At 36.4% G+C, this 27,409-nt stretch overlaps 1 protein-coding gene and 1 pseudogene across 3 annotated transcripts in view; both read left to right on the forward strand.

Moving 5' to 3' along the window:
* Window positions 1–27,409, forward strand: part of TTC29 (tetratricopeptide repeat domain 29) — a 658,543-nt gene that overhangs the window by 98,404 nt on the left and 532,730 nt on the right. The window lies entirely within an intron of this gene.
* Window positions 1–27,409, forward strand: part of LOC106983757 (calcyclin-binding protein-like) — a 44,974-nt pseudogene that overhangs the window by 10,619 nt on the left and 6,946 nt on the right.

Consider the following 27,409-nt stretch of genomic DNA (forward strand, 5'->3'; position numbering starts at 1 on the left):
AAAAAAATCCAGCATTGAGACAGAACTCAAGAACACAGTGCAGCAGAGATCACAGAGAAAAGCAGAACTCTTTGACAGTGAAAAGCCAGTTTGCTGTGGTTGCTCCCACTACAGTGGGATATACAGTGGAAATCAGTAATTACGGATGGTATCAGTCAGGTAAGTTTGTGAAATTCTACCTTACCTAAACTGCAGTTCAAGTCCCTGCTGAGAATGTGCAGGTGCATTTCACAGAAAGGTCCTTTGATCTTTGGTAAAGAATCTAAATGGGAAGAATGAGTCCATGATTGTGAACAATCTCTTGAAACCCGTCTCTGTGGAAAGCAGATCAAAAAAAGATACAGTTCTTAAGTAGAAAGAAAGCAGAAAACATGCAATAGGACTGCCTTGACTTAGGTTGAAAAAGAACGCAAAGAGAAAGAAAAGCCCTCCCATGATGCTGAAACAGCGAGAGACTGATGAACGTTCTAAAGAAAGTTTATGAAGATCGAGATGAATGAAGCGAACCATTAATACAGCCTGGGTAGAATCGAGAGAGAAGCAAGCCAAAGGAGACACAGAATTTTGAGGCTTTAAAGTCATTTTTGGGAATTGTGATGTGGAAATATTGATGTTTCTAATAAGGAGGTGTTGGTGAGCTGTGCAGATAAATTTGACAGATGACTACTTACCCAGCCTTCTTCTAAGTAAAGACACTGAATTCTCTCATTTCCTCCTGGAGGATTTATTTAAATAAAATAGGCTTATTAAACATTTCCTCCAAAGATGGTTTCCTCAGTAATCTGGGCATTTTGTTCAAGAAACAGTAACATTGCATTCTTCTGTGAGATGTAAAACAGCAAGGCTTGCGGCAAGATAATGCTACATTGTGTGTATTTTTGTTCAGCAAGACTTAGAAAACAAAAGTTATTGTTTGCCTATAAGTTCCTGATATCAGCTCCCACCAAATGTAAGAATAAGTAAAAAATAAAACCTGAATTTTTGCATAAATTGCAAATTTGAAAAAAAAAATTTCTTGAAGTAAAAGGAAGTTTCTTGCCCTGCTTCTTTTGAGGTCGCTTCAGGCCGGCGCAGGTAGACTTAGCCCTTAGAGGGAAGGTGAGCAGGGAAGCTGGAGCCCTGTTGCACCTTTGTTCTACTTGGTTGCTCCCTATTTCCTCTGTCACAACGGCTGCGCTGTGCTGTGTCCAGATGTTGTCCATTTAGTGGACAACCCTTGTCCAGATGTTGGAAGGTAAGCATGATGCAGGAATTAAGAAATGGGACCTCACTTACACCGTACCTTGGGGACAGAACTGCTAGTTCTGAAAAGCTAGTGCTTTTTCTGAATTCAGGAACCATCACCCCAGAATTGGCTTACAGACAAAAATAACTAGGAGAACCTGTTTTTCATTAACTCAACAAATTAATTGCCTCTTTACACATGTAGTTCTGAATTGTTTACTAATATATGACATTCCTGAAATTTCACAAGCTCTCTTTAAATAGCACACTGTTATTTTCAAGCACTGTTGAAGAACTCAGTGAAAATCCATTGTTGCTTATGAAAATAGATTCTATATTATTTGCCGCAACTTGATTTGCTATATGTGAGTATAGCTTAAATCCATGTTTAGTTGAAGAGGACTTTATTGGCAATACAAACCCTAGTAAATAGTGATTTTTTTTCTAGTTTTAATTCATAAAGTAGTAAGTTTATACCATTTTTATGAGTGTGAAAATAAATATGTTGTTTTTTTGAAATACATGCCACTTGATTTTTTTGAAGATATCTTTCGCTAGAAAATTTGGAATCTCTACAATGAAAACTGCAGGAAAATGAATATATTTTCCCTTACGATGATAAAAGGTAGAGTTTAGAATGGAAATAGCAGGGTTTCAGTAAATGAATCTTGGCTAGAAGATGGAGAAGATTTTCCAAGATGACGATGATTAAAGACAAATATCCGAGTCAATACAACAGACTCTTAAAATGAAATCAGGTTCTTAGGGCAACAGAAACATTTGAACGCTAGAGTCAAGGATTGACAACCAGTGTGGTGTGAGTTATATTTATTCTTTGAGGTTGAAATATCTGATTTCAGTCAAGAGTCACTATTGTTTAGAACAAATTCTGTTTTGCTAAGATCACTCCCTTAGTATTTAATCAAAGAAAGGCCAGAAGAAAATTTGCTTTTTTGCAATATTCTCTTGTAGGAACCACTTTAGAAGGGACTCAGCATCCTGTCTTACAGAGAATTCACTTGGTGGGTGATAGGACTTGTAAGCTGAAAAAAACAATTGTCTTGCTGTACTAAAGTGACTGTTCCCTTTAAATACATTTGAATGATGATTTACTCCAAGAATATACTTGAAGTGTAGCTGAATTTTGTGTTGGCACATCGCCCTCTTTGGAAAGATTGCAATTAAGGGCCGATCCTCCATCCATAGACTGCCTCAAACATTTGCTTCAGTTTTAAGCCCAACTTGAGTCTCATTTAAGACTGGAGTTGTTGGGTTGAGTTTGGGTACTGTCTTCCTCACATGTATGGTTTTGCTGGTGGTTTAGTGTTTCCAGAATATGGATGGACTTCTATCTGGAAAGAGAATATTCGCCTTGATTTTTTGGATCCAGCAGACTGAGAAAAAAGAGGAAAAATGGGAGCGATTCAAACAGATTGGTGCAAGGGGAACTTGCTTCTCATTACTCATTGCCTGACTCCCAGGATTAGGCTATTCTATTGTTTTCTGTTTTAGACCACGATGGTCTTTATAAATTTAAGACATATGTGGTAATTCTTTGTAGTCCCTCAGAAACATCCAACTAAAAGGTTTTAATCAACCTCCAGAAGTTTTAGAAATGTTCTTGTGTAGCTTTACATTACGTGGGTCAGTGAACAGGGAATCTCAGTTTGGAGTATCTCTCTTGATGACGAGGGCCCCTCAAACCAATCCCATTGTTTTGTTTCTCATTTGGATGCCTTTGATTCTGTAAGGACAATTCATATTTATGCTCTAGATAATAAAATCATGTATTAGAATCCTCCCAAAGGTATCTGACCTTCAGGGGTACTGAAGTGTCCTCGTTCATTGCAATTAGCTACACATCTGTGATGCGTGCCTTCAGCTTTGGAACTTAGAGAATGACAGAGATGTTGCCTAGGGGCAGCACTGACCACCTAGTGAGAGAGGTAATATAAATGCTGTGGATCTGTAGGTTAATGTTGAACCTTCTGTGGAGACTGACAGGGACCACAGCATCAATGGCCACTCTCCCTCGGTAACCGCAGCCCAACTCCACCGTAACATTCTCCTGAGGGGTCCTGGGAAGAAGAACCTAACTTGGGGGACATTTTGGATTAGAAACCTCATCCAAGGAAAGCTCACCTATTCTTCTTACTTTGGCAAAGTTGGGAAGATGCACTAATATGACCTGACTCCCTACCCTGCCCCCTTTTTTCATGGTGTTCTCATTTGTTATTCTCTCCAGATTTCCTCTCCTGGGACATTAAATCCTGCCATTCTGGCACCCACTAATTTTTCCATGCTGTTCGACACACAGGAACTTTGTTCTGAGGGACGTTAGTGTCCACTGTCACCCTGACTGGTGAACCTGTTCTTTCACCCCTTTAAATCTTACTTTTACTAGGTTGGTTAAGTACACTTGATGTGTATGTGTATGATTCAGTAAACACAGAGTTTGTTAATGCCTCTACCTTGTTAGATCTTTCAAGTCATTCAGAACAGTGCGAACAATAGGGTTTAGAACTCGGGAGGCTAGTGATGCAATAAATCCAAATTGCATTTCCTTGTGCTTCATTCAGATAGGAATAAGTGGATTCGTGTGGTCAGTGATATTTTTCCGCCTTGTATGGTGCAGTCATTTGAGGGGAATATTGTCCTCCCTATAAACGTATGTACTCTCTCTGAGTGCATGAGAAGGCATACATAATTTCTAGACAGAATGCTGTTTCAGTTTTTATTATGCCTTTCCCCATAGCTAACCTATTGTTTTAAGACAAAGAGAAGACTAGCCGTACTATTTTGAAAGACATTTTCACAGGCATTGCTCTTGGGAACGTAAATTGGTACAAAATTTCTGGAAGGCCATTCAGCAATATATTTTCAAAGCCTTAAAAAGCTCATACTCTTTGAACTCAATAATTTCACTGTTTTGAATTTACTCTAAAGAGAAAAAAAATCACAAATATGCAGAAAGATTTATATTCCAGCGTTGTTCATGTCAGAATTAATAAGGGTGAAACATTGGATACCCTCTATGTGTCCAACAATTGAGAATGATTAAATAAATTATGGCACATATATATGATGAAATATGTTTATGCATTTAAAGTCCTATTTATATGTCAAAACTCAAAAGAATAACCAACTCCTAATAATAGTTATTTCTTGGTAGTGTGTGGGAAAATTTTATTTCTTTCATTCTATGTTTACTTATTTTACAACTTTTTCTGTCTTGAGTATTTACTGGTTTTTAAGTGAGGAAATTAGTGTAAAAATTAAAATAAGGAAAAGTTTTTGTTCTAATTATTCTCAATCAGAACCATTAACTACATTACTAACTTGAATTTTTCAGGGATTGATTTTTCATCTTTTTGATTATCTAAGAATTTTATTTTTTTCTTTTTTCATTCCTAAGCTCAGCTTCTATTGATCTCACTATTTATTAGCCCTGTGATTCAAAGTGAATGAATAAGGACAAGAGAAAGCAGATTTCCAGAACCTTCCTATGGGCTGGATTTGAATATAGCCTGGATAATAAGAAGTAAGGAAAAATCTTTTTGCTAATAACTTTTTTAAATGATTTGTTTTTATAGAGGTTAAGTGTTGATGTTTTATGAGCACCAGCAGCAAAGCTTCTGACTGGCTTCTGGTTCTTTGTCTTTTCTAAAAGAGAATGTAGGAGCAGAATATGTGTGGGCAGAATATCAAAATGGCTTTCTTCTAGGTAAGGGTAACTACCAGACAGCTTCTTCTTGCTGGAGGAGCCCAAGGGAGAAGAGCTGTTGACTTGACACAAGGGCTTATATATGTATGTGTGTGTGTGTGTGTGTGTGTGTATTTTTTTTTTCCCCTAGCCTCTAACCTAGTCTCTTCTAAAAGTTTCTCAGCCACATATTTGATATGCTTGAATATTTAAAAGATTTCAACTATAGAGTCATGAGCAAGAAATTTACTTCAACTATCTGCTCCATATGATGATGATGGTGGGCTTGAAAGTTATATCCATATGTTTGGTGGAAAGAATCAAGTTCTTACACATGTATAGTCTACTTGGTAGGTATACAGAATGTTCTGTTTCTGTATTAACATAGTCAATAGCATGGGCCTTTTTATATTTTGTTGTTAGCCTAGAACAATGGAAAAGGAAATATAACAGATTATACAAGGGCACATGCATCCCAGTTTTGGCTTTTTATCTTTTTAAATGTCTGATGGTTAGAAACTTTTCCTTTAATGACCTTTATGTAAGCTGAAATGAGTTTATTTGCATCTCGTTAATTAGCCCGAGAAGTTGTTCTTGATTGCTGTAGTGCTCAAAGCTTAAAATTGTTTTATTACAGTTGGAGAGTTTGAAAAGAGCCTTTCAACTTCTCCTTCGTCACCACACTCTTCAATTATGATTACATTGAATCTATGCTGGATGAACAAACTTTTAGGCATTTATAGGGAAATGAAATTATTCTAGGAAAAGCACTCTGGCCCATCAAGGTCCATTCAGGTACCATGTCTTAAAAGTACACTGGCCACTACATCAGATCCATAATGAGACAAAGCTCATGCACTCAGGGCAAGCATTGACTCCATTCTGAGTGAGTACATTGCTGTAATAAATTTTAGAAAGCATTTACATTGCTTATTATTGAGTAGTCTGTGTTGGGATGATTTGCAAGAGGCCTCTGGAATGTGGGTAGCTTCTTATGCATTCACTCAGAAACATAAATGTTTTCTTTTCTTTTCTTTTTCTAATTAAGAAAGTAAGTGATACTCACTGTAGAAAATTTGGAAAATCTACACAGGTTCTAAAAAGGAAAGTGAAAATTGCCTTCAATCCCTAAACATAGAGGTAAATATTGTTAGTATTCTGTTTTTTTCTAGTCCCTTTCCCCCTGCATATTTTTATGTTTAACATAGTTGAGATCTTTAAGTATTATGGTTTGCTTTTTTTTTTCATAAACATTATATCGTGATTATTTCCTTTAGCTTTAAAAATTCTTCAGAAATCTGTTTTGGATGTGTACTATTTCATTAGAGAACCTTAAGAATTCCCTATTTTTGCACGCCTGGATTGTTAGTAGGTGTTAATTATTATAAATAATGATGTATTGAACATCTTGTGCATACATTTTTGCTCATGCACTTAACTAGTTCTTTAGGGCAGAATTTTTGAAGTGGAATTCATGATACATTTAAATGGTACATTTTCAAAGTTTTAAATTCTTATCATCTCCGCTATAATATGTATATTTCTCTTTTATAGCAAATCAGATTTATTTACTGGGAAATGATGAGGCTGAAAGTGGAATGATTGTAAAAGCTTATAACATAAGAATTTAGACTTTGTTCTGAGCTCCTGGTTAGCCAAAATGGTGCAGACTCTTGGCCACGTCACTTCAGCTGTCTATGCCTTAATTTCCTCCTGTAGATTAAATAATACCACTCTTTTTCTTGTTGCCTTTTTATACAGTCTTCAAGTAGGCTAATTGACAAGAATTTGTAAAGTACTTTGAAAATGTTAAAAGTGCTATGGAAGAGAAAAAACAATGACAACCTGGTGGTTTATTTTGCGTTCGTGTACCACAGTCAGATGTTTGGACCTCTAGTTGTTAGAGGCTTGGCTAGGAAAGCAGGAGACAATGAGACTGGCCAAAGTAGCACTAACTGTTCAGTATAATTTCAAAGGTATGCTAAGAGAAAGAAAGCTCAGCCAAGAATTTATGACTTGGTCAGAGGCAAAGTTGAGAGCTATCACCTGCTTCAAGGAGGACAGCTTTGGATGAGTTCATATATATGCATGGCACACTGCTGCAGTCTAACTTTATGACTTTTAATGACTCCGACCACCTAATCACTTGTGAAAGGATGTGCTGGAGTTTGCCTTCACTCAGCTTGACAAGGTGATGGGAGGCATATATCTTCCTTACATGAAAACACTTGTCAGTTGCATCATATTTGGTAAGACAAGCACCAATGTCACCTTGGGGGGAAAGAAAAGTAACTCAGCTGACATCCAATGCATATGAGTTTCCAATATGCTGCAACATAGCCTAATTTCAAGTGAAATATGCAAATACACCCTATTTTGTCTGTAGTTTTTATTTTCCTGATGCTTTCTCTAAGTGCCACATCTTCTGCTGATGGAAACATTGTGTAACTTCTTCTGAGCTGATGCATATTTAAATACGCAAGGCGAAGAATTTTCAGCCTTTGAGTAGAAGCAACATGGCAAACCAAATGCAAATCTCTCAGTCACCTGTTCTTGTTCGGTTTGTTTTTATTTTATTTTTGGGCTCAGACTGCCCTTATATAACCAGTTCGCTTTAGTTCAAACTGCTGAGTTTTAGATTTTTTATGGGTAGTAGGTCATTCGAGTGAAGTTGGGCTTATTAGGGTTTAGGACTAAGCTACGTGGGCAGCAGAGATTTGACTGAGGGCAATTGTGATAATGAAAAAAAAAGATCGAGGAGTTAGATCACAAATTCATGTCTCTTTTTTATTCCTTTCACTAAACTTTAAAGAAGAATATTAAACCAAGTATGTTTTGTGATTCCCCATGATGGGTTTGTAAATTTATTTGGTTTGATTTTTAGAGGACTTCTGCATTTGGGCAGCCTACCCAAAGAAGTCTAGGTATAAATGCATCCAAGGGACAAATGTGGATCAGGTGAATGTCCCAAAGGGGACATTCAGAGGGGTAGAGTCCTGTTTCTAGGGAAAGGAGAAGGTTAAATTGGAAATGGGGCCGCTGTTGAAAAGGCTTCAGTGGGAGCTTTGTCTATAACAAAGGAGAAAGGCATCAAGGTATTTTAGTGTGACTGCATTGTTGATTGCTAGAATAGTGTCCTGTTGAAAACAAAGAAGTCCTTTGCAGACCATTAGACTTTCCCTAAGAGAATGACCTTGTGTTGTAAGAAGATGAGTGTCCTCTCTTTTTACCTTAGAGGTCCTGTTCTGCAACAGAGTTAAATTTGAATTTTCCAGGTTACTGGTAAACACATTAAGTTAAGATTCCTGCAGTGAGCTTCTTCTGTTTTGACTATTTATACATTTACTACAACTAGCATTCTCTTACAACAAGCCGGTCAGCTCTTGCAAATATAGGGATCAAAGGTTCCGTGTTATTTTACATACATGTCTCCTTCAGTTGCTGCTAGCCACATATATTTGATCATTACTGAGTGGCTAGAGTGAACCTTTTCTCCAGTTGAGTTGTGGAATAGAATTTTGCCTATTTTGGAAGGAAAAATTGCTGAGGGTTTGCTCTTATGTGTAGAGCAAACAAAAGTTGTTTTCAATTTGATATAACTTTATTTAGATTCCACTGTTTCCCATCATGGAAGAATGAGGCCAGGGATATGCTGAGCCAAGTTGTTTTCCCACCCAAGAAACAAAAGAGCCCATCATCAGCATCTGATTCTTCGTTTGCTGAGTCTATCCACTACTAATGAAAACCGTCGATGGTTACTTTAAATGTTTTTTGGAGGTCAAGGAATAAAGAGCCAGCTGCCTATAATTGTCCCCATGGTAGCGTGAGATAAACACACAGACAGTGATGTGATGTGGTTCTGTGTACAGTGCTGCGTACTTAGAGAATGGGAGTTTACGTATACTCAGGTGAAAACACATCCAGTGTCAGAAGGCCCATGTGAAACACTGTCTTAGAAAATAATAGGTAAAAATTACATTTGCTTTTTCACTATAATTCAATAAGGGACAAAATGTCAAGTTTGTATTTGTGGCCATCCATAGTAATGTATTTTTCTTAAAACCACTAATCAGAACACATGAGAGAAAGCCATATAGTTTACCATGTTAATGAAAACACAGCTCTTTAGAGTTGGTAGGCCATGTTGAAAATTTTCATTTTAAATTTCAAGCCTTTGTTTTTTCCAGAAACTCAACATTCATGACTATGTGATGTTCTTTGTCCTTTTTTTTTACACTATTGTTACTATTTCTCTTTCAAGAGTTGGCTAAAGTTGTTTTCCAGTGATCGCCCAATTATAAGTTTGATTTCTTAAAAATGAGAAGTCATTGGAGAATGAAATAAGCAAGCATCACTATTAATCTGAAATAAAACACATGCTAGGAAAGAAACTTTCTCTCTTCATGCACTTGTCTCTCACGAGATAGCTAGGAAAAATGATCTACTTTTGCATTTATTATTGTGTAGCTCCTTCCACATTTGGTCCATCGGTTACAGGTTCCCTGCTCTTGCTATTGTTCAGTGGTGGAAGAGGCAAACAAAGGAAACGCACTGAATTGTCACATGACTGTTTGGGGTAGTCATAAGCAACGTTTTCTTCTTGTATGAAACAATAACATTTAAATTTTGTGGTTATGTATCATGAGTGTCTGACAGCAGAAACCATTGTGATTGGCAGGCAGTAGATTAAATTTATGGGTTTTAGGCTTTTTTTTTTTCTTAATAAGGATACCTTGAGAAAGTCCAAGGGAAATGAAAGTCAGTTTTGTCATCTCACACAGATTTCAAAGGCAGGGGGCTACACTAGGGCTTGAAAGGTCTATATTACACTGCTGCTGTCTAGCCATACTTGACAATGAGACATACTGTATTTGCTCACGGTGCTGGAGTTTATCATGCAAGAAGAGTAATTATATTTGAATTGTGTCAGCCAGCCACCCTAAAATGAAGGAACGTCAACGAATGTTGCTCCAAGGAGAAGGAGATGATTAGTTATAATTATACTCAGTGTCCAAGAAAAATGCTTCATTCCCTCATTCTGTTGCAAAGGGGAGAGGGAAAAAAAAGAAAAACCCAACAAAAAATTTTCAGTACTTCTCAGTATTTTTTAAAACTTTTAAGGTGGCCATTTATTGTAGAAATTTCAGATAAGCTTTCTGGTGTGACCATTTAACTATCTGAGAACCTGCTTGGTATGTGCACATTTTTTAGTGTTAAAAAATAGGTAATATGTAATACATCTCTTAGATTTTTCTCCCTCACAATTCATAGACCATCTCCTAACAGGGAAATATTAGACAATAGGAAGTAAATTTCTTAATTCACCTACCTGTGGTTTCATCTACATAGGGCCAAGCCATAAAATATGGCTTTGCGGCCACTTACGAATATGGTGATTTGATTTATACGTCTTGTCAAACAAACTGTTTGCGATGACGGGTTGAATACCCTGGGTTTTGCTACTTTTGTGTGTGTGGTCAGTGAATTGTTACCTAAACTTTGCTTTCATTTCCTAAAAATACACATTTTGAAGTTTACATGTCACTGGGGCCTTTTTAGTTGGTGTGTTTTGCTGTATATTCATTTTCATTGTGTAGCTTCCCATAACTAGTTTAAAGCGGGAATTTTATAGGTATTAATTTGTTGGTCAGTTCTCATAGTGGTTGATGTCTATAATTTCTTATGTGTAACTTTTTTCTCAATTCAGCAATTTTTTATAATGTTGAGATAATGATATGGTTGATGGACATGGATTATCCTTCAAATAAGTTATTATTCTCCTTATAAGAATTCACTTCATTTATAATTATTGACATTTGTGTGATTCCAGTAACTTCTCAAGGCACTCTCATATAACCAATGTTACAAGTAATGATAAAATGAGTAGAGATAATGGATTTAAAAAGGGATGATGTTCCCAAGATGTATTTGCTGAAAAAACAAATTAGTACTAGCCATTTTTATATATTATTTAATTCAACTTCCTTACCAGTGAAGACCTAGGTCAATACATTTTAAATATTGCTTCTATTGTGTAAGTAACATAATGTATCAGATATTGTAACTATAATTATTTAATCAACATGTACATATTTTCACTGGAAGTAGAAATAACAGTGAAGTATTTCGAAAGATAGTAGAATGATAAAAGTCACAGAGACTCTCTAGTTTCCATATTAGCATCTGGTTGGGTAACTATTATGAGTCACTCAGAATGACTTTGATTAGTTGCTTTTAACAAGGTGGTTTACATTTCACAGAATTTTGTAAACTTTTATCAGACAACATACAGCATAGCTATTTCTGATTGATATAAAGTGAACCGGGACATGACCTTGTTTTCACTCAGATCAAACCCCACTCTTTCACCCTAAACAGCTAGAGAGAATTGAGGCAGAATTTATATATAAATAATTGCTTTTCTTCTCCGCTTGCTCAATCCACAGACACGTAGCAAAGCAGTGAAATTGCTACCTGATGTAACTGCCTGTTGCAGGAATTGGTGGCTATCTACGGGATAACCCTGATTCCAGAAGTTAGATACAAACATGCTGTGTGAGCGCTGTTGCTGTGGTGAACTGTTCAGATGGACTTTACTTACCGTGATTTTTTCTTTCTTTTTCTTCCCCCTGTGTGTTTTAGTGTAATCAGACCCATAAATAGATTTTGCAAATGAAAAATTGCAGTGTAAGATTTTTAAGATTTCCTAATTGTACTTGACTGTAAATACTATGGCTTAAGGATATCACCAATCTATAATTTTTTGTTGTCTTTTACAATGTCACAGATGAATTTTATCTTTTTAAAAAAAATTTAAAAATTTTAATGTTTATTTATTTTCGAGAGAGAGAGAGAGAGAGAGAGAGAGAGAGAGAGAGAGAGAGAGAGACAAAGTGCGAGCAGGGGAGGGGCAGAGAGAGGGAGACACAGAATCCGAAGCAGTCTCCAGGCTCTGAGCTGTCAGCACAGAGCCCAGCAAGGAGCTCGAATTTACGAACCACGAGATCATGACCTGAGCCTAAGTGATACTTAACTGACTGAGCCACCCAGGCACCCCTTAAATTTTTTTAAAGTTTATTTTTTTGAGAAAGAGAGAGTGAGAGAGCATGTGAGTATGGGGGAGGGAGAGAGAAGGAGAGACAGAGAATCCCAAGTAGGCTCCTGCAGTCAGTGCAGAGCCCAACACAGGGCTCTGTCTCACATGACCGGAGCCAGACTCAAGAATTGGATGTTGGTAACTGACTGACCCACCCAGGCACCTGGATGAGTTTTATCTTTAGATATGACTAGTTATTTGAATATATTGGTGTATCCTAACATCAATAACTATGGCTTCAAACCCCATTTAAAAATGTTTTTGGCAAGCCCACAGAATTGAGTCAACCATGGTCCTCATTCATGGCTCCCTCTGACAGAGGTTGGCTGGTACAAGCCTCTGTTGTTTCATTTTGTTTTCCCATGTGATTCCCCAATCTCCACTCCTATTCTCTTGCCCCATAGACACTTGCTCCAATGTTCTTAATGTACATTCTTCCAATTCATGTCCCATATATGTGTGTATGTATAGAAGCACACATAAAATTATACATGTAGACAAATTTAAGTACACCCTTCAAAATATAGAGTATTGTTTTGAATACAGTTTAACATTTATATAAATGGCATTATGCTATAAATTTCAAATTTACTGTAAAAATTTAAAATTATGTTTAATTATGTTTTTGAATCATTTCTATGTTGCTAAGTGTAAGTCTGGCTTATGAGTTCTGCCTCTGATTTTGTACTCCATCGTATGCATATTTGATATTTTATCATTCCCTAGAAGTGGATACTGTTGTTTCCCCCTCTATTTGCAACCATAAACAGTACTTCTGGGAATAGTCCTATACATACGTTGTTGTGGACCTGAGAGGATATATATTCGAAGGGTTGCTGGGTTGGGGGCATATGTCCATTTCCTTTCAATAAAGCACTTTAACATCTAAATTTTGTGTGATGAATGAACGAATGCTAATTTACATTTTGGGATCATTTAGAATCTTTCCACCCCACTTGCTTCGGCTTCAAAGTCAGGTTCATGGATGTCTTGAAAAGGAAAAATTTGTTCCTAATTTCCCTTTTTGCATCAGCTAATCAGCTAGCAGCATAAGTGGCTTCAATATATTGTCCCTTTCTTAACACTAAGGAATAATATTGATGGGGCCTTATATTAAATTGTGGAAAATATTTATTCTAGCATTAATCATTAAGTCTACTTTTGCAAGTTGATGTTTATTTTTTCATGGTTCTACATTTACTTAGATGACTAATAACATAACTTCAGTTATATATTGACCATTTGAATACTTTTCTTTTGCCTGTTCATATAGCAAACATGAGCAAAAGAGTGTCCAGAGTGCACAGTTATGCCTTGTGTATGTGTGTGTGCGTATGAGTGTGTGTGTGTACCTGCCTTAGCTCTTCATTTCCTGAGCTTGTCCTTATCAGAATTTATTCCTTACTTTACATACGTATATTGTCTGTCACCCAAATTCAATAAGCAATGCAAAATAAGAGCTTCAGAAAAGCGATGTTTGATGACTCTTGTTTGCTGAATACTTATGTCGAATCCCGTTGCCCGAAGAGCCCCTGTTTCAGTGAGTCCTAGCTGTGTCGTGGAGCATCTTTTGTTTACTGGAAATAAAGACCTTGTACAAGTTACCTTTTCATCTAGGTGGAGGGGTCTGTTTTTGCAGGATAAGCAGTGACTAGAAAGCTAAACTGAGAACCTCTGATCAGTTTCTTATGGGGAATTGTATAAATTTATAAAATGACTTTTAGTGCTGCTTTCTTTTGTGTTTTCTTTTCCTGTCTTTGCTAGTATATCTGTGCTCTGAATAGCAAGAAGTGCCATAACCGTGACTATCAAGGAAATATGTTATTTAGCTTGGTCATGAGAAAAGCTGTTCTGTGGTTGTTTAGGCAAAACCTGCCTGACCCTTTGTTAACTTAGGAGATTTGGTTATAATTTCAAACAACACCATTTTTTCCCTCTATGTAGTAGGAAAAAAGTGAACTCTTACACATTTGGCTGTAGCACAGCTGTATTGATAGCCCTCTGTTCTAACCTTAAGCATTGATAGAGATGGTGATTTCTTTTTTTATTTCCATTGTGACTTTTCTTTGTGTATTTTTTAAAATTAGCTGACATTAACACTGATCTATGTAACAATGATTGACCCCCCCCCTTTTTAAGAACTAAATATTTGAACAGATTTCACAGCAGTAATAAAAACCAAACTCTTTAACTTTTAATGTACATCTTTTAAGGATTCTGAACACCCACCCTATTTGGAATTGAAAAGTCCTTTCTGGCTTGTATTGGGGCTGGGCATGGTTATTAATTCATTAGGGAATGGTGGATCCACTCTTCAGCTCTTCTGCCTTTCTTTGGTCCTGGGAGCCAAGGGGAGAGAGGAGGAGGGGTGGAGGGGGAAAGACAGTGAAGGGAAGGAGGAGACAGGGAGACAAAGCCTGAGAGGGAGACGATGACATTAGAGGTGACACATAGCTATCATGAGCTTCCTCAGTCTGAGGGGAAGAATAATGAAGGGTTTTCCCTGCCTTCTACAGCCCGAGGACAACCCTATGGCCACAGCACCTTTTCTAATCCCATTTTCTGTGTGCTGCATGTCATAATCTGTAAGGCACTGGTTCCAAGTGAAAACACTGAATCCAAACAGTGACTGGGTCTTGTATTTATTTGCACTTTAAAACTACGGTGTGTGGGGAAAACTTTCTCTTAAAAAAAAAAAAAGAGAGAAGGGCAGCGACAGAACAGCACCATGAATATGTTGACATTTAAGTAGAGTCACTGGACCAGTAAGCCTTCAGATTTTAGTCTTCTGATTTATAGTAACATTTTGCCAATGAGAGAAAAACACATAGTCTCTTTCAAAATTTTAATAAAAATCTCGTCTCTTTGTTTCTTGCAATTGAAGGCCCTGTGTGACAATTAGCAGCTGTCCTAGAGTCTGGCTGACACTAAGCACCCCAATGCCAACAGAATCCTGGAAGACTACAGCAACAAGGCTCTGGGTGGGAATGAGGCAGAACAATTTTCCTAGATGCAGGGACCTAGGCAGCATGCGAAAAGTAGCAGGGTTCCATACTGCATGTTGTTTTAGGCGCAAAGATAATTGGTAATAACCAAGTAAGAAGAACCTGTATACGCGCACGTTGAAATAGCCACTTGCCAACTTTCCTTGACTGGTGAGTAGAACAGTCAGTGGGCTAAATGATTTTATCATTCTGTAAGGAGAGAGTTGATGGTTTAAAAGTGTGAAAAAGTCTGTGTGTCTATTTTGAAGATATGAATAGTATTTGTAAACTTCCTGGGAATTTGGGGTAAGGAGGGCCAGATAGGAACTAGAGAGAGGAGAGGATTCCTTAGCGTGACATCCGGGAGGGAAGGGGCAAAGCAAGGAAATTGGAAGACAGGCAGATTTGCGGGGATAGCATTTGCCTCTGCCTATCTGCTAAGGAGTGTTGTAGCAGACCTTAAGAAAGAGAAACTATTGGAAAGAGCCTAATCTAGCCATTTTATAAATGCCAGTTAATCATTATATTTTGATGATATAGAAAAATGGTGTGATTGTGGTTGAAAAAAAATCATTATTTAGACCTTTCGTCATTTTAATTCTATGGACGATATGTTCACTATTTTACTCCTTCAAAGTTTGGCCATTGGAGATGTATTAAGAATTTATGAAAACATTTTATTATGAGATTGCATTTACTTTTTGCAGACAAAAAGCAAAAACAGTATCTGAGCTGATTTTGAGTTGGTTGACCTACTAGAAATAGATTGTGACAAAGGGTTAATAATATTAAGTATCTTTCAATGAAATAGTTAAAAATTTTTTAAATGCTGGAGGAAAAGCTTTTAAATGAATATTAATTTAGCTTTAGAAGTTGTCCTTATCCCATTGAACTTCCTTCATTTCCTTGTGGCTAATTTGGGTGTACATAATTTCTTTTTTGGTTCACTTTCTTGGGCTACAGATTTACTCCCAAGCAATTATGTAACAATTCCAGGGGAAAATACTTAGTTCACTTTTGATTTAATAGGACTTCTTGACTGAGGATTAGAGAATTGGTTTAAAAATCCACAAATGCAGGCTAAACATTTTATAGTAATTATGTCTATTGGAGCAGTAATATGAGCCCTCTACTTTTAAAAAATAATGAATAAGGATGTGTAGAAACAAAATCTGATCCAACCCATGGACATCTGATAACTTGGTCAAAAAGGTTGTTTGCTAGAATTCTATATGTATATTGTCTGGTTCCTGGAATTGAGTTATTATTAGATCTGTCCTACCAACTTGGAGGACAAATGGTAGGCCATCCTTATCGAAAACAAAACCATAATTTTATATCAACATTTTTTTACTTAGATTATAATTTAGCTTTCATATCTAATAGAATTTACTAGTTCCCATTAGAATATCATTATTTTTATTCTTCTCTATCTGGTAGTTATTTATAAAGAGAAAAAAAAGCATTACAGGGAGATCATTTCAGGTCATTTATCTTTGTGTGTGTTTAATGGAATTTTGGCTCATTTAGTACATCCTCATTTCAGAAGAATTAATGGAACCACCCCAGTGGATAAATAAGCAGAATCACTTGTGTGCTTTACTAAGCTAATTTCCTATTTTAAAAATGATAATATTCTATTAAGTTCTCTAGTCACTTCATCTCAGAATAATATGAATACTGTAATAGGTATAATTTTATAATTTCTGTTAAATTATGGATGCAGACTTTAGTTTCATTCCAGTATTGTCAGTAACTAGCTGTATGATTTTGGACAATTCACTTAATATTGTCGGACTTCACATTCCTTTTTTTTAAAAATTTTTTATGTTTATTTTTGAAAGAGACAGAGTGTTAGCAGGGGAGGGGGCAGAGACAGAGGGAGACACAGAATCCAAAGCAGCCTCCAGGCTCTGAGCTGTCTGCACAGAGCCTAACGCGGAGCTTAAACTCATGGACTGCGAGATCATGACCTGAGCTGAAGTCCAGCGCTTAACCTACCGAGCTGCCAAGGCACCCCATTCAGATTCCTTATCTCTAAAATGAGGACAGGGGAAGAGGCACTCCAGGATCCTTTTTTTTTTATTCTAAAATTTCACGATACAGAAAGCATTTGCATGAACTTAGCTGAGTGTCTATGTAGAACAACCTAGTTACTTTGATAGTACAATTGAATTAAATTGAATATTGGTTTTCTTTTCAGGCTCTCAGAAGTATTGTTGAAAAGAAAATTGAGATATCTCTAATGATTCTGAATACATTGGTCTAGCTTCGTATTACCTGATAGTTTCCTAAAAGTAAGAAAAGATACTGCATAATAGCTCACGGTATTTGTGAGCTCACACTCTTATTTGTTAGGAGTCTGTTGCTTGCAAGGGTAGAACTCCAACTCAAAGTGTCTTAAGCATAATAAGGAGAATATTTTGAAATCTACAGTCATCCATCCAAGAATGGATCAGCTTGAGGTACAGATAGATTCAGGGTTTCAAATGACATCCTTGGGGACTTGCTTTTGTATCCTTTCACCTTGCTTTTCTATTGATTTATTTCTCAGGCAGGCAGGTTCTCAATGTGGTAGGAAAAGGAGCACCAAGAATATATCCTTTTGAATTTTGATTAAAAGGAAGAAAGACTGTCACAACAAGATTACATACATCAAATCTGATCAAATACTCCTCTGACTGACTTTCATTAGGTCATGTGCTCATCCAGTCATTATAGTTGGAATAAAGAGGGAGTATTCTGATTGGCCAGCTGTGATTATAGCATCACCATGTGGCCACAGGCAGGTTCACCCCACCTGAATTACAAGAAATGGACTTTCCAGAGGAAAGTAGGATTCTGTTGTTAGAAGTACCATGGACATGCTGAAAAGACATAGCAAAATAACAAATCTAACACAAGGCTTTAGATTGGGCAGTCGAAAAATTTTAGCCAAGTGAATAATTTGTCAACACAGTTAAAAACAAAAAATAAAAAAACAAAAAACCCCCAAACAACTAGTAGTTGAATGACTTCAAGTTTTTCTTTAAACCATTAAATCAGGCAGATGTCAGGACCCTTCCTGAACTAATTTAAAATTGATCTGCCCAAGGATTCAGAAACTTTGCTTTATTCATGCATTTATTTCATTCTGTTAATAATTTATAGTGGTGAATCTTTGTGTTTCTCCAAGGTATTCAAGATGGGCACCTTGATTTTTTTGCTCGTTAACACTTACATGCTTCCAATATTGCTGTTCTGTTCCTATCTTATACAAGAGAGGGTAGATTTGAAATTATTTTCAGCATATTTAGGGTATTTTTCAAAAGCAAAGGATAAGATGTCATTCAGACTTCTATTTTTTTATGTGGCATATGTGATTTAAACTTTTCCATTTGGCACCCATTCAGTATTAATTGAACTTTATTCTTTTTATATTTTATTTTTTATTTTTGGGAGGGAGGGAGACAGAGCACAAGCAAGGGAGGGGGCAGAGAGAGAGGGAGACACAGAATCCAAGGCAGGCTCTAGCCTCTGAGCTGTCAGTATGGAGCCTGATGCGGGGCTCAAATTTGTGAACTGTGAGATCATGACCTGAGCCAAAGTCAGACGCTTAACCAGCTGAGGCACGCAGATGGCTGTTGAACTTTATTCTTAATTACAGGAATGTTTTGAGTCATATATTGTGTAGATGTCAAGGCAACATTTACTTTTGTCATTTATTATAAAAAGCGTCTTGGGGGAGAATCTCATTCAATTATTATTAATAATTAGCACTAGAGATCTTTTAATTGGCAAAAAGTTTTATTTAACAATTTAAACAATATAATTAGACTAAAATTTTTTATTGATGCTATCTCACTGAGTAATGTTCAAGACAGCACAGTACAAAAGAAAGAATGTAGGAGTGCCTGGGTGGCTCAGTCGGCTAAGCATCTGACTCTTGATCCCGCTGGGGTTATCATCTCATCTTTCGTGAATTCAAGCCCCATGTGGAGCTCTGTGCTGACGGCGTGGAGCCTGCTTGGAATTCTCTCTCCCTCCCTCTCTGCTGCTACCCCACTCATGAGCGTGCGTGCTCTCTCTCTCTCAAAATAAATAAATAAACTTAAAAAAAATTAAAAAAGAACTGATAAGAAAGAATGTATACTTTTGCAACACATGGAATTGGTTCCAAACCCAGTTCTTGGAATCACTGGTTCTGTGGCTCTAGGGAAGTACTTAATATCTCTGTTCCTCATCCTTATTTGTAAAATGGAAGGAATCATAATCCTCCTTCACAGTACCTGTATCAATATTACAAAAAGGACAGTAGGTGATCATTCCTAGCATAATGCTCAAAATTTAATAAATATTATTTAGTTGTTCCTTCTTTTATTTTTATTTCCTTCTCCCCCTCCTTCTTCCCTTTTTCTCCTCCCATCGTCTCAAACCTAGCTAAATAGTCACTCGATCAATGTTTTGCCACCTCTTTTAATTAAAGCATAAATATATTTAATTGAAGAAATAATTGATTAAATATCACTTTATTTAAGAGTAAAAAAGCCCACATTGGATAATAAAAGATGTGTAGGTGTGTCCTTATGACGAATTAAGAATGATCTGCTTTCGGGACACCCTGGGTGGCTCAGTCGGTTGGGCTTTTGACTTCAGCTCAGGTCATGATCTCTTGGTCCGTGAGTTTGAGCCCTGCATCGGACTCTGTGCTGCCAGCTCAGAGCCTGGATCCTGCTTCAGATCCTGTCTCCCTTTCTGTCCCTCCCTTCCCTACTCATGTTCTGTCTCTCTCTGTCTCTCAATAATGAATAAATATTAAAAAAAAAAACTTAAAAAAAAAAAGATCTGGTTTAAACCGTATGCCCTTAAGTGAATTCTGCTTTTCTCCCCTGCACAGAAAAGTAAGTCAAACAAAATTATTATATTGTTGAACATTTACAGACTAATGATTAATTATATGTTTGCAATCTAATCTAGCTAGAAGGAAGGATAAAAAAGAGTCTAGTAAATTGCTGGAAGTCTTAAATAAATAGATTTTAGCCTCACTTTCTTTGAATTCTTGCTATACATTTGACATTGAAAAAGCTACAGGAAATGAGAGAATGTGTATATCTGGGCCTTGGAAGTGGAAATATTCCTTATATAGAGAGTATTCTGCTAACAGAATCAACCCTGGTATATAGCAAATACTTAGTATATTTAGTTCCTACTACAAAGTTTTGAATTGTTAAAAAAAATCTTTTTGTTGATGATATTTTATTATTATAGAAGGTCATGATTTTGTCCCGAACCTTTTTTTGATACGAAAAAAAGTGAAAATAGTAGTTCTTTATTTTTTCCTGAAAGGCATTTTAAAGAAATATTCCAAATGATGCACTGCATTTTTATAGATTATAAGAAGTTATTGAATTTTAAGCACTTAAACAGAACCAAGGTGATTTCAAGGGAGTTGTCTCCTCTGGAACAGTAAAAATCGCTTCCTAAGACAATGGCATCAAAAGTCAGGCTTCCATGAAGGGATGGAAACTCAGCAATTGCTGGCCGCTGGGCAGTGGGTAGGAACTGTACATTGGGCTTTTAATTGCTGTTTTGCTCTAGGTCATGCCTTGCTGTTTCAATTAAATCTCTGGCATAAAGAATCCCTTGTCCCCTTCTTCTTGCATTTGATCACCTAATGGAAAGAAGCCTATATTCCTCAGGGAAATAACTTGGGGCAGTGTGAATCAATCTCTCTCTCGTTCTCTTTCTCTCTCCTTTGTAAAATCTAATTTTAGTGTTATTATAGCAAATCACATGTAAAAAAGGAGTAGAACTGGTGTTCATTTCTCTGCTCCTCATTATTGCTCTCAATGCAAAGTTTTGAACAAGCGAGAGGAAAAGAGTTGATTTAATCCTAACAGTTTTAAGTGTATATATCGGGAGAAGTTAAGTGTAAGTATAAATCTGGAAAGCACCAGGATATATTTAGCCCCAGCTTCTGCTATTGAGTAAAAACTTTCATTTTGAAAAAACAAAAGAAAAAAAAAACCCAAAACCTTGAATTTTCAAATTAGTAACCCACCTTATTTTAATTATGTGGACTCACAGTGGGCACACGTACTAGCCTCAAGACACCTGCAATTTAGCACAGCAGGTGAGAAGTGTACATAAATAACTCTAATGTTAGGTGGAAGGTGATAAATTATTATAACAGGAGAGTTGTATTGACAGGTTCTGGGAATTCAGAGAAAGGAGAGATTTTTTTTTTTCTATTAAAACATGAAGCAGGGGACAGTAAAGTATTAACAAGAAACACAATCAAGAGGCTGATGATCTTTGGGCAAAACTATGAAGGTTAACTAAGATGTTAAAAATACAGTTAAATTAAGGGTGCGTGGGTAGCTTAGTCAGTTGAGCGTCTGACTTTGGCTCAAGTCGTGATCTCACTGTGAGTTCCAGCCCCACATTGGACTCTCTCTCTACCGTCGGGGCAGAGCCCGCTTCAGATCCTCTGTTCCCCTCTCTCTCTCCCTCTCCCCTGGTTACTTGCGTGTGCGCTCTCTCTGTCTCTCTTTCTCAAAAATAAACGTTAAAAACAATTTAAAAATACAGTAAAATTTCAAATAATTTGTAATATCTGGGTATAATTTGTAATATTTCACAGCTATTGGGATGTGAGAAAAGACCATCCATCTTTATATAACTATTATGAATCTAGTTAAGTTAATCAAAATTATTTTCAAACAGTTTTATAGAGGCTGTGTATGTTTTTATTGAGGAAAGGTAAAACAATCTATGTGTGTGCATTTGTGTGGGTGAGTATGTGTTACAGAAGTCAGTGTATGGGTCTGATGATCAGAGTCTATTCCAGTTATTATCTTCATGAGGAATTTTAATCTTTGCCTGTTCCAGCAGTTTGCTAATTAAAACTGTAGCCATCATGGTCTCCTGTTCTTTGAAGTTAAGCAAGTAAATGCTATGTTACTAGGTGTGCCTGGGAAGGTGTAGATATGGAGATATTTTTACCATGTGGCACATGGGTAGCTAATTTATTTAAGCCGATATCATTAAAATACTATTAATAAGCGTTTTGATATTTAGAAAAAAATAGATCATGTATCACAGCGATTTTAAATAGCATACAATTCTGCTGTCTCCATTTTGACTCCCAAGAAGTCACATTTTGTCCTAAAAGATTAAAATTGGGTTTACAACTTGTAGTTATGGATTTTCAAAAATATGAAATTAACTAAGCAAATAGATTAATTACTTCTTACCTGAGGCCAAAAAAAGAAAAAACAACAACCCCAAAAAGAATGCATCATCGTCTTGGAGTGGTGTCAAGGGTAACAATATGCTGGCTGCTTTTGAAAGAACAAGTAACTTTCAAATTTGTGGTTTGGAAAAACAACTGGTGTGTTGAGTTTAATTAACCAGAGTGTAATTCGTGATTAATACCACTGGAATTTCACTTGAACAATGTGACAATGAGCAGGTAATGGCAATTGTGAAAATAAATGATGAGTGAAAAATGCATTGTTTCTAGCCTTATAGCTTTGAGGTAGTTAGAATTCAGACAGGTTTCATTCATACCCACAATTCCATTGAGATTACAGATGTGGCCAAGTTACTCTTGAGATCTTTATTTTCCTTAAAAGTTGAATGGGAAGAATAATATCTATTGTTTGGGGTTGTTTAAGGATAAATGAAACAGACCATGTGAATTGCCAGGTATATAATTTGACACTCTATAAATTATAAGTTTTATTATTGCTGCTGTGTATTTTTTCACAAGGAATTTTGAGGCCATCTTGGATCCTTAAGAGTATTTGCTGATGCTAAACTAAAAGAAGAAAAAATTCAGAAAAGTCAGTGTTATTACCAAGGATGTTGTGAAACAAAATTTCACTCATTACTGACAGCGCAAATTGGAACATCTCTTTTGCTTTAGGAGTTGCTATCTATTGTGACCCTACTGCAAGTACAAAAATGCACTATTTTAAAAGTGTGGGGTAGGAAACTGAGTGGGTAGAAAGGGCTTTTGGTGATTCATTGGGAAAAAGGGAGCCCAGGGGAGTCAGGAAATACCTTTCTGTTAAACACTGGAAAAAGCTAGAGAAAAGAGAGAGAAAAAAAATGCAACTTGCATTGAATTAAAACATTTCCTCCCACTTAGGGTCTGTGTTGACAGCATAACCTAACTATTTGCAGAAGGCAGCAACCACAGCAGATGGTGGCACAAGCACCTGGGATATTAGCAGGCAGAAACCCAGAAAGACTGTTTCTGTGGTGAAGGTTTTTCAGCCCGAATCCGGGGTTCAAGGTCCTGTGTGCCAAGGGGAGGAGTGAAAACACGTCCTGATGAAAATTCTTCCAGAGTCAGCACATTCAGGAAAATTCATTGAGGCCAGCACCAGTAAATAGTAACAACGTCACATTGTCACAGGAGGAGAGCAACTAGGTTTCCAAGCAGATGCCATCTCAAGTTTGTGCGGACCCCGCACGTCCATATGTGGCTTGTGCCATCTAGGCTTTCTGATACATTTCTCATCCTCCCTTCTTGGCATGTCCTTTATTTTAAACATTCCCGGGGGTGCCTGGGTGGCTCAGTCAGTTAAGCATCCCACTTTGGCTCATGTCATGATGTCACTGTTTGTGGGTTCTAGCCCTACTTTGGGCTCTGTGCAGACAGCTCAGAGCCTGGAGCCTGCTTTGGATTCTGTGTCTCCCTCTCTCTCTGTCCCTCCCCTACTGATGTTCTGTCGCTCTCTCTCTCAAAAATAAACATCCAAAAACAATTTTTTTAAACATTCCCAGGACATTGGGCAAAGCTAATGTGAGGGATATACTATCTCCCAACATTACACCAAACTAATTATCTCAGAGAAAGAAAAAAATGACCCCTGATAGAGGTATCAGAGCAATAGATCCAGAAGATGTTCATGTACTTTTCCCAGGATCCAGCAGTCCTAGAGTCACATTGCTAGACCTGGAAAATATCCAGAAAATAGCATAATAAAATAATAAATATAAAATAAAATGATAATAAGTTCAAAGTTAAGCATTTTAAGGTAATGTACATGCCCGAAGGGAGAAAATACTTACGTAAATTAGAATATTAAGTAATATTAGTAGAATTAGTAAACTAATAAAAATTATACATGTGAAAAATACTTGCCAATATCATGTAATGTTATGTGGGAAAAATGTGTGTGATAAGTGTCACAATATGAAAACCATGCATTTATAAAAACAAGGGAATATACAAGAAATGGTATTACTTATTTATACTAGGCAATATGCTAATGGGATATTTTTTATGTTAATTTTAAAATAAAAACTTGTTGATGCAGAATTTTTTTTCTTTTAAGATAAACTCTTTAATAAGCCTGTGTCTTTGAGAATGGAAAAGAGGAAGAGGAGAATTCAGCTGTGAACATGATGAACTCTTCAGGTCAAGTTCCTAAATGTAGGATTCATTTTAAACTGAATTATAATTAAATAAACTAGATACATTGCACTGATTTTAAGATCAAAGATAGAGAAAAACTTCAAGACACATGAAAGTAAAAAATCTCACTGCCACACTGACCAGACGTATCCGTTTATGTCATAGTAGAAACAGGAATTGTAGAAATTGGAAATGCACAGTATCCCTCATCCAGTGTTTCTGTGGAAATTTTGTATCTTTCTGTGTTTCCAAAATTATGATGTCTACCTCAGCATTGTTTTACTGTGTTGGTCTTCTCCCCTCATTTATTAAAACTCAAAATGGTAGGAAAAAACAATGTCAAAAGATTGTGCTTCTTAAGGAATATCCACCAGCCTTTAAGGAAAATATATTTTCTAAGTCAAAAGATCACAGATAATCAAACAGAAAATTGGAGGTTGATACCTGATGCCACCAACCATCATGAGTGTGCAAGGGAACAGTTCATCCTTCTGATCACACTTATCGTACTTCCTTTTCATTTAGAATACACACACTTGAAAAGTCCTCCTTTTCCAAATTGTCCCTTCTCTGATACTTTTCCAATCATCTATGAAAGCATTTTTTTTTTCTTTTTGTAAAGAGAGTGGACCAGGGACCTCTTCATTTAATCCTGTTGAAGACATTTCCAAGAAGCCTAAATAATTAGGCACAAGAGAATTTGCCTAAATTAAGGCTTGCAAAAAATCCTACGATCCAGCCACTCCTTCCTCTGTATATCGGCCTATCTTCTAATGGGCTATAAACTCTGATACTTAATATTGGCAATTTTCTCTTATTGAAAGCAATGGTTTGAAACCCAAAGACCCTTGAAACACAGACAAGAGTTAAAAATCTACTGTATACTGTAGAGCCTATAGTTAACAATACTATATTGCATACTTAAAAATTTGCTAAGAGGGTAGATCTTATATTAAGATTCTTACACAAAATAATAATGAAGAGGGTGGGAAAAAAACTTTGGGGTGTGATGGATATATTTATGGCATAGATTGTGATGATGGTTCATGGGTGTATACTTATCTCTAAGCTCATCAAGTTGTGTAAATTAAATAGGTGCAGCTTTTTGTAAGTCAACCATACCTCAATAAAGTGGTTAAAAAACACAGGTATTAGGACATTGGGTTCATTCATTTTTTTAAAAAAATGAGATTTGAATATGTCCACTGTATTGAGAATGTTTCTTACAATTTTCCATTCCTGCCTCCTGACTTAATGGGGAAGTACACTCATAAATATTCAGAGACAGATGCATTGCACGCACACAAACTTTTAAAAAGTTAACTTATAAATAAATGTATTCAAACTTGTAAAGGCATGCATACTTCATGGAAGACTATGTTAAGGCTATTTTTAATAATTCAGGTACTTCAAGGCAGCCATCTAATAGAACTCAGGTCAAAATTTTTTATTTTAAAATGTAAAATATGTTGGGAGATTTCCACACTAGTTTCAACCATGAAATTAAGTGGTATCCAAAAGCAAATCACACAATGAGTCTTATAAAAAAATTCAGTATACCCCTTTCTATGTTTCAGTATCATTTATTTTCTTCTTTGGAATCTGTGGTCTAGGAATGATTATTTTACGTTTACTGCTAGCTAAGACTTGCATTTTCCCTATCAAATGAGAAGCAACAGACAGAGGCAGTGGTAATGCTGATGTGAGTTGAGTCAGTATTATTAATTAGATGAATTAATATTTATGTATATCTAATATTTTTCAAAAAACATTTACAGGCTAAACTGGTCTTAAAGAATGAATACTTTTATTTCAGTAGAAATAAACTACCAAACCTATGCTTGGATTATTCCTGGACTGTCTTCAAAGCATGTGAAGTTTGGCTGAAAAATATAGAAAAACAATTAGTTGTCTCTGAACTGAAACTTAAATAAAGTTGAAGGAATGGAATGGCTGCTGTTGAGGGCAGTTTCAAGGGACTGACTAATGTCCTAAATTCTGTGGTAAACACATACTATACAGTCAAGATTTAAGGGTGTCTATTATATTGGGTAAAAGATCAGTGTCCTATTTCCAAACTCCACAGCATTTAAAAATTTGTTTTGGTTTAGGCCTATTTCATAGAAGGGAAGTCTTCAGTTTATTTTGAGTTTGGGGACAGATTCTAGAATCCAGATTAGTTTCTCATCTTCATAATGCGTAAAAATTTGAGACCCAGCCATTAAGCTCTAAGCCAGACTCCTGGCTTAGAGTAGACTCCTCATGCAGGACACAGTTTCTTCTTCGCCTGCTTGGAGATATCACCTCTTTATGCACTAAATATGAAACTCATAAATAATTTGAGTTTTTCCTCAAAGTTGTTTGAACTTACCTACCTAGAGTCAGGAATGAGATAGTAGAAGTTAATTCACTCTTGCTATTGTTCTCTGGATGCGTGACACCCACAGAATCATTCTTTATTTGAAGGTTCAGATCAGTTCAACTAGATTTGTCAGGTGGCCGCTCTTCTGTACTGTGTGTTCCAGATACTTGTGATTGCAAAATCATAGGTAGGAACTCTTGGCGAAGACTCAAAAGCCCCACAGCCTTCTGAATTGGGTTCAAATTCTTTTTTGTTGAGTTTTGGCAGACATTCATAATATTTACTCAGGAGGTATCTCCCGTGTGTGATTTTGTTTGCTCATTGTTCTAATTTTGTATGATCTTGTCATTGCAGGATAACATGCTTTCATGAGCTGAAGTTTTTTTCGGCACATACGATATTCTTTTTTCTTAATGGTATATAGGGCACTTCAGATGTCCTAAGAATTTCTTGATTTGCCTTTCTAGTTGCCATAATTGGGTTACTTTTCATTGTTACAATGGAATCAGAGGAAAATCCACAAATGAACCAAAGGCAAAACTGGGGTATTTTATTTTACTTTTTGAAAACTGAGTGTTCTCATCTCTTTGGTTCTTTGGTGCTCAGTTGCTGATTATTGTTGACTGAATTG

Source organism: Acinonyx jubatus, chromosome B1, assembly GCF_027475565.1.
Source record: "Acinonyx jubatus isolate Ajub_Pintada_27869175 chromosome B1, VMU_Ajub_asm_v1.0, whole genome shotgun sequence".
Lineage (NCBI taxonomy): Eukaryota > Metazoa > Chordata > Mammalia > Carnivora > Felidae > Acinonyx > Acinonyx jubatus.